The sequence below is a fragment of the Tachypleus tridentatus genome, chromosome 6, assembly GCF_004210375.1.
Source record: "Tachypleus tridentatus isolate NWPU-2018 chromosome 6, ASM421037v1, whole genome shotgun sequence".
In the NCBI taxonomy this organism is placed as follows: Eukaryota; Metazoa; Arthropoda; class Merostomata; order Xiphosura; family Limulidae; genus Tachypleus; species Tachypleus tridentatus.
Window position 1 is genome coordinate 115,105,220 of NC_134830.1, and position 9,160 is coordinate 115,114,379.

Here is a 9,160-nt window from a genome sequence, read left to right on the forward strand (position 1 = left end):
TCAGATGGTATAATTCTCTTGTTGACTGTACACCTGTAAAAGGAAGGACAAACATAATTATTAGCATATATAATAAATGTTATAAGAATAATTAAAATAAATTTATTATTTAGTTATATAATTATTAAAAGTAATCGCAGACCATACATCGTACCTTTCTACTATGCCATGCTCTGAGAGTTAGTCTGTTCGTAAAACCTGGAAATATAATGAAAACAAATGTTAAAATATGCGTCTACAGCAAATACTTTATTATATGTTTGCGGACTTACAACGCTAGTAACCAGGTTTAAATACCCGTGGCGAGTAGAGACAAGATAGCTAATGGTGTAGTACTTTGTCTTCAACTTGAAACAAACTGAAACTCCTTGAAGAGGCTTATGTAGAGCAACTAAATAACAAATATATGAGGAGAGAAGGAAATATAATTTTCAAACAACTCTTAATGATTAATATTAATATTCTTGATACATTAAATCATTCATGTCATGCATAATGTAGGAAACAATTTCGTATCAGTGATGATTATTCAAGCACTGGTATGATACAAATTTTGTACTACTCGTCTTATTATTGTAAACTGCTTTACCTAGACTACGCATTCACGATCGTTCTCTGACAGAGTGTGCATAAATAAATAAATAATGAAATAAGTATATTTCGTTTAATTTTAATTTTCTCAGTGGTCAAAAAGCCGTTTGATGAAGAAAAAACCAAAACCTATAAACACAACCATACTTTATTTATTCAAATTGTGCTCACATGTTATTCTAACTCAGTGAGGAGAGTGACGACTTTTAATCATTTCTGGTAGAAACGGTGAATGAAACGTCGAAAAAAGAAAAGGCTCCTTCTTTTTTACCATAAAATATATATTTTTTTTAAAATTACACTAAAATATGAGATAAACAATACGCTTAGGCAACTATACCTAACTGGGTAAATGTAGATACATTACATTTATTTAGTAACCCTATATATATGAATTGTATACACAAACGTTAGTAGAAAGATTTTATGTACAAGAATCGTATTCAGGAAAGGATAATATATATTTACAAAATATGCTCTCTATAAAAAGGTTAAGGACTGCTTGTTTGATTTTGTATGTATGATAAAAGGTATGAAGTTTATATTATATGTGTATCCGACAATGTTAAAATGGAACAAGTACTTTCAATTACAGTATCCAAATGCAAGCAATTATGTGATTGTTTTTTGAATATCGCGCAAAGCTATCTTGTGGCTCTAGTATTTAAAATGATTAACTAAAAGGAAAATAGATAGTCACACCAACCATCGTCAATCATATTTATCAATGGTGAACGGGATTGACCGTTACACTACCACGTCCCACCGGCTGAAAGTCTGAGGATATTCGAGAACAAATGAGAATCTAAAAATCTGCAGGTTGTGAGTTGATAGCTCAGTCTCTTAACAGTGATAATTGTTTATTGTAATAATGTTGTGTTCTCTAATTATTTACCATAGTAATTTTGTGTTCTTACCAATAATGTAGAAAAGTAATAATGTTTCCATTAAAGTAAAATACTTTAAATCATCCTTCGCTATAGAAAATTGAATTATTAATTATAATGTTTAATCTATTAGAAAAAAAACCGACAATCGATAATACAATTCACTACTGGTAAACATCCTTGAAATAATATGAAGACACTTATCAATTATTATACCAAAATGAAATATAATATAAAATAATAGTAAGAAAAAACAAGTTCGTATTATTTAGTGTTTGTTTGTTCAAAACGATTACAGTACATATTAATGAGATGGACGTAATTAGAATGATTCCATTTGTATCATTCGACATATGTGTAAAGTGATTCAGTTTTAAATACTGTATTGAATCAAGATGGAAAAACACTGTATTACCTCCAGATGAAGAATACCTTGAAGAATGTATAGTATAATCACAAAGATAAATTACTACGTTCTGTAAAAAACACTTAAATCGAATTAATGAAATAAGAAGTATATGTGAATGCTATTATAAAAAAATCGGTAACTGCATTATATCTAAAAAGTTAGTTTTGTACTATTGAAATCACCTAGACTTCTCCATTTGAATCATTTAATCATATCCAGAAAAGCATCTAAATTATATTACCTACAAATCAGCTATATTAACTACTACACGAATTTTACGGATAAAGTGTGTAGAGCTTGTATATCTATTGGTTACATTGAAAAAATTAAGTGTGTGTTCTGTAGATATGAATCCCGCAATCGTGTCATATACATATCTGTTCCAGTATAGTGGTGGATGTAATGTGTGTTAATTGCTTGTGTTTCAACTTGTGTCATAAAAATATTGGCTAGAATTTTAATCAATGCACAAACACTATACAATATTTACAGAAAAAACTACTTAAAGCCATGTTGAACACGAAATACAAAAAAACTACATGGCTCACAAAAACAAAAAATGAACCTAGACCATCAACTGGCATGCTGCATTAAACTAGAGATTTACAGACTTATACAACGAAACAAAATTTTTTTTAATCACATTAACTCTATACATCCCAACATTAACTTCACATGTTAACAGGAAGAAAGCAATCAAATATCATTTCTTAACCTCATAATTACAAGAACCGATATAGAATTTAAAATAGAAATCCACCGAAAATTCACCCATACTGGACTATACATTCCTTGGGACTCAGCACATGAAAGAAAACAAAAACTCAACATATTAAGAAACCAAATAAACACAGTCATAAAACTATGCTCACCAGATATAATTAATGACGAATTAGACAAAATAAAACAATACTTCATCAACATCAACAAGTTTCCTCCACAAACCGTAGAAAAATTATACGCACACACCTATACGAAAAGCAAACTCAACTAACAAAAGTAAATATATCCCACGAATTAAAAAATCACGAAACCACATACTGCTGCATACCATACATTCCCGACATCAGCGGAAAAATAACCAACATTTGGAGAAAACTATTGACAAAATATCACATTCCAGTTAATACCATATTTATTCAAAAACCAGGCACAAAACTCAAGTCTACACCATGTAAAAACTACACTGACAAACACCACACCAACATGATTTATAAAATACAATGTGATAACTGCCACGACTTCTATATTGGAGAAACAAGTATAAAAATGGAAACCAGATTCAAAGAAAACAAAAAGTCACCATCACACGTTTTCGAACACTGCAAAACAAATAAACACAGCATAACCACAGAAAACACCTAAATACTAAATAAAGAAACAAACAAACAAACGCAAAATTAAAGAAGACTTACTTATACAACAATTCAAGCCCAAAATAAACCAATACAAAATAACACCTTTATACCTATATTAATAAATATAATCAAATATCTAAGCATGCCCTCTACATTCCTACACTCAGTTATACAACCCCCTTCAAACATGTGGTCAGCTATCGGTCAGTTACCTCTTTCTTATTTTGTGAACCTAACGATGACCGAAGAAGGTCGGAACGTTGTTTGCTCCCCTACATAAAAATTTTCTCAACCCAAACCAGCTGTTTTTACATAGATATTTTTGTCTACAAGTGGGTTTTCTCGTCATCACTGAAAACTTTCGTTCACTTTTCTACGTCCCATGTTTTGTGCTTCTCAACAAAAGTTTCGCATTTACTGCTTTATTCCGGTTTATATTGACAACTTTTTGGTATTAGGAAATTCGTTTCTTGTAATGTTCTAAATCTCGAGCCTGTGGCAACGTGTAACGTGCGTCCAACAATGTATAAATTATTGTCATTATTCTTATATCATAGTATACTTATCATTTATGTCATCTGTATAGCTACACTAACATGTGATATATTCTTACGTACTATAGTTTGAAACAATGGGAAATTTTATATTTTCAATCTCAAATTTAATTAAATGTTAATATGCATCAAATTTATGATATTTGGAAACAAGACTGATCTACACAACGTTCTTGTAAACACAAATATATTTCAATATGCAAACAAAAAGCAAAACAATTTATAATAACATCTAGGGTTGTGGTCGCATACAGCACAATGATTGCTTGAGGTAAGAAAGTTATTCTGGTGTCGAAATATTTTGTGGAAATCCCTGACAAGACAGGCCTGGCGTGGCCAGGCTGTTAGGCCGCTTGAGGGTCGTGGGTTGGAATCCCCATCACACCAAACATGCTCGCCCTTTCAGACGTGAGATCGTTATAATGTGACCGCCAGTCCCACTATTCGTTGGTAAAAGAGTAGCCTAAGAGTTGGCAGTGGGTGTAGATGACTAGCTGCTTTCCCTCTAGTCTTACATTGCTAAATTAGGGACGGCTAGTGCAGATAGTTTATGTAATATATGATATTTTTAATTAAAGAAAAAATACTAATCTTATAGTTATTTCTTTAAAAAGTGAGGCTTAATGTCTGATGTCTTAATGTCTAATCACGTTAAATTTCCTACAGGTTGATGCTTTCCAATCTTCTTATCAAATATCTAGTAACAATTACATAATTACTTCATTTCCTTGCAACACACCGTATAAAATACACAAAACGAAAATCAAAACGATAATGAGCCCATCATGGCCAGATGGTTAAGGAACTCGATTCATAATCTGAGAGTTGCTGGATCGAAACCTCGTGACACCAAATATGCTCACCCTTTCAGTCGTGGGGGAGTTATAAATGACGATCAGTCCCACTATTTGGTGTTTAAAGAGCATCCTAAGAGTTGGCGGTGAGAGTGATGACTAGCTGTCTTCCTTCTTGTCTTACACTGGTAAATTAGGGCCGGCTAACGCAAGTAGCCCTCGTGTAGCTTTGTGCGAAATCCAAAACAACGAACCAGCCTATCCATTTAACGAAACTAGCTGGATGGAAGCTATGTAACTTAATCGTTAATGAAATGTTGCCTTAGGACATGAAAACTTGTCAATCCATCAACAGAGGCGAAGTAGTGGTAAAAAAACAAACAAAAAAAAACCCAGCGGAAACTTCGTATATCCACACCCTGCGAAATATTTACATGAATATACAAGAAGCAGTGCTGTTGTATTATCGAGACGGCTAGTACTAGCATTAAACTTTAATTAAGTTAAAAGTTTTAATACCCATACCAGCCATCTTTAGAATACATCTTTAACTGCAAGTGGGTTTCTCGTCATCACGAAAGACAGTACTATTATATTTCTATAGATAGCGCCAATGCATTTGTGGCGCGTTAAAAGTATTCATGTCATATTTGCTCCCTGAGAATGGAGCAAAATAAAGTTCTCCGTGACAAGGTTTGTTTCGAATTAGGCTTGTTTTGAATTTCGCGCAAAGCTACTCAAGGGCTATCTACGCTAGCCGTTCCTAATTTAGCAGTGTATGACTAGAGGGAAGGCAGCTAGTCATCACCACCCACCGCCAACTCTTGGGCTACTCTTTTACCAACGAATAGTGGGATTGACCGTAACATTATAACGTCCCCATGGCTGAAAGGGTGAGCACGTTTGGCGCAGCAGGGATGCGAACCCGCACCCCTCAGATTACGAGTCGTACGCCTTAACACGCTTGGCCATGCCGGGCCTCCGTGACAAGAAAAGGAGGTAAAACGCCAGCGGCTACACTTTTCAGTAACGTGATTTATTTGTATATTTCATAATGAGTAACACAGCAGGATATTTGAATATTAAGAGTGTTCTTAAAACGTTCAACAATAGACATTTTATATTATGTGTTGTAAAGAAGTAGATTTCTTGCTCCTGGGGATGACGTTAGAACACATGATCAGTAAGGTCTGTTAGTAAGTAAGTATTACTTACAAGTTTACAGTGTCTTCGACCTTGTTTTAAAATTTGTTTGAAGGTGTTTACTGGTGTCACTCTTTTCTTATTTTTGAACAGAATAATCCATACATATTTTTAATAAACACGTCCAGCCATGTTATAATTACTGTCTAATTGACATATTTTCATGTAATTCTCTGTCATTACATCTGCAAATTAATAATTAATATCTAATTAATAATTTTTAAATTAAAGATTAATTAATTGAATTATTAGTGTATATGCGATATATAAATTTAATTAATTAATAAGCAAGTAAAATTAATTAGAATAATTAACTGTTCCGTTCCCTTATACTCTAGAGGGGGCTTACTAGTTTAACGTTCCTTGTGTCTAATTAATGTTTTAATAATTAAAGGTTAATTAACTGGATGATTAATGTGTATGTGATATTCAAATTGGATTAACTAATATTCATATATAATTATTTAGCGAAATTAACTGTTCCACCTCTTATGCCCTAGGGAGACTTTTGACTTCAATGACCCTTATGTCCTCGGATAGTGCATGTTTACTTCTGACTCCAAAGTCCCATTTTAACTACTAAAGAAATATTGTAAATCTCTGAAAATTGAGATGATGCCTTGAATTTGTTAGTTTGGTGTTGAAGGATGACGTATTCTCTAGGATCTTAGAAACATGATGGTTGCAATAGATGTCTTAACATTTACATATTGACATGAGAAAAAACATGTAACTGAGGTCTGTTTATTTATTTGGATTTCGCATAAAGCTATACAAGGGCTATCTGCACTAGCTATTCCTAATTTAGCAGTATAAGATTAGAGGGAAGGCAGTAAGTCATCACCACCCACTGCTAGCTCTTGGGCTACTCTTTTACTAACAAGTAGTTGAATTGACCATTACATAATAATGCCCCCATGGCTGAAAAAGAGCATAGTTAATGTGACGGAGATTCGAACCCGCGATCCTCAGATTACAAGTCGAGCGACATAGCCACGAGGCCATATCGGGTCGAGATTTGATGCATTTCAGTACATAAACAGAACGGGTCCTGTATCTGTTCAGTTTATCATAATTCAATAAAAAAAATTAGTTGTTCAATTTCCATTCCATTTTAAACGTTATGGTTTTGAGAAAACAAAAAAGTTTTATAAGAAAACACACACACACACACATCCTGTCACTGTAGCTAAAATGTTGTATGTCTAAACAACTAACTCATAGAAGGTTATATTGGTTGAACCTATGTAAAAAAGTGATACGTGTAATAAAAATGATAATCTTGTTTATTAAGTATATCCTTATTGGCCCTATTCAGGTCTATAATAAGAACTATATTAGAGTATTTAAATCATACACTTTGCGTGCTACATACTGCAACTGAAAAGGCCTTTTATTCTGTTCCAGATATCGTATAAATATCCCTTATATATCACAATAGGTTATATATTTTAAATTACTAAAGATCGTTTTAACTAAGGTCGTGGCCTGGCATGGCCAAGCGCGTAAGGCGTGCGACTCGTAATCCGAGGGTCGCGGGTTCGCGCCCGCGTTGCGCTAAACATGCTCGCCCTCCCAGCCGTGGGGGTGTATAATGTGACGGTCAATCCCACTATTCGTTGGTAAAAGAGTAGCCCAAGAGTTGGCGGTGGGTGGTGATGACTAGCTGCCTTCCCTCTAGTCTTACACTGCTAAATTAGGAACGGCTAGCACAGATAGCCCTCGAGTAGCTTTGTGCGAAATTCCAAAACAAAAACAAACTAAGGTCGTGTTTTACATGCTGTAAATCCCGTTGCCTTGACAAGTTCTACTACTACGCAAAAACACCATATGCAGCACGTAAGGTATGCGAAAAGCTGTTAATTCTGCTTACATTAAACCTGCATATATTTAGCAAGGAAAATTTTGATAACAAATGTTATCAATCTTATTATTATGAAAAATCACAAAAACTAATGATTTACAGAGTACAGATCATGCTTTGCTAGTGTAGGCATTACAAACATATCATTAAAAAATAAAGAAAAAGTTATACGCATTCAGTTCAAGAAAAAGAGAAACGTTTTTTTGATTAATCAAACGGTCTTTAAAATGTTCAAATGGAAAAGAAATAGTTTTTCACATAATATCACGAAAGTTCAAAGTAGGGGTTTTGTTGTTGATTAAACCAGATCAAAGTAGGGGTTTTGTTGTTGATTAAACCAGATCAAAGTAGGGGTTTTGTTGTTGATTAAACCAGATAATATTTCATTATCTAAGTTAAATGTTCTATAAAGCACATTTAAAGATTTTCAGCCAACAAGCTTAGAAGTTCTGAAAATTCCTGAAAGGTGTTTTGATTGAATAAAAGTAGGAAATTACTTTGTCAATGAGGTGTTAATATATATAACAAGTTCAACATGAAAATCCTTGATTAGGAATATTTTTGATATTGCGAACAGACATTCACTACCACCATTTTATATGAATTGTCAATAGCAGACACAAAATACAGCTTTTGTAACGTAAAGTGGGAAAATTCATCTCAATGACGAAAGGAACAGAGATTCGAAACTAAAATTAGACTCACTGCATCCGGAACATCTTTTTTTTTTTTTTTGTAATTCTTTATACCATCACAGTTAGGTAGAAAATTATTAGTTACACAATATCTCGCTCACTGCTATAGTAGTTGTATTTACGTAAGAAAAATGTACAGTGATTAAATTGGACCCAACGACGTTAGGTACGTCTCCTCCTGTGTCCAAATGACAGCATTTCTGAGAACTTATAAGTGAAAGTAAAGAGAAAAGTGGTTGTATTAAGTCAGTTACTATTCAAGAAATAGCCACAATAATAAATGAGAACTTTTCCAAGTTGGTAAGTGTGGTTAGAAAGTCCTGGTGGTACTTATTAGTGAGGATATTAGTTTGTTTGTTTATGATTTGGATGGAGTTTTGTGCACTAATATGTTTAAATTTGCTGTGAAAAACCTACATTTACTGAATGAGTTTCCATTCATCCAACAGAACCACGACAATTCATAAATGGGGCATAATGGTGAAGACCATTTTTTTATACCGAGTTGTATAAAATTACTCAACTCGGTTATGGAAATTTGTGACAGCCTCATTAATGTTGTGAAAAAGAAGATACATTTTGATATAAGAACCTACTGCTGATGAAACCTTTAACTGTAGTGAAAAGCATAGGGTCTCTGGTTCTGTTTTTAGAAATTTTGAATTGAAAAAAAAAATTATTTCAAATATGTAGTAGCGAAACTAGTTCTTACTTGAAGTACTGCAGCAAAAAATATTAAGAGAGACTTCATTTTGGTGTTCACAAATGTTAGGTTACTAGATGATTTATATATGAGCTTTTTGTA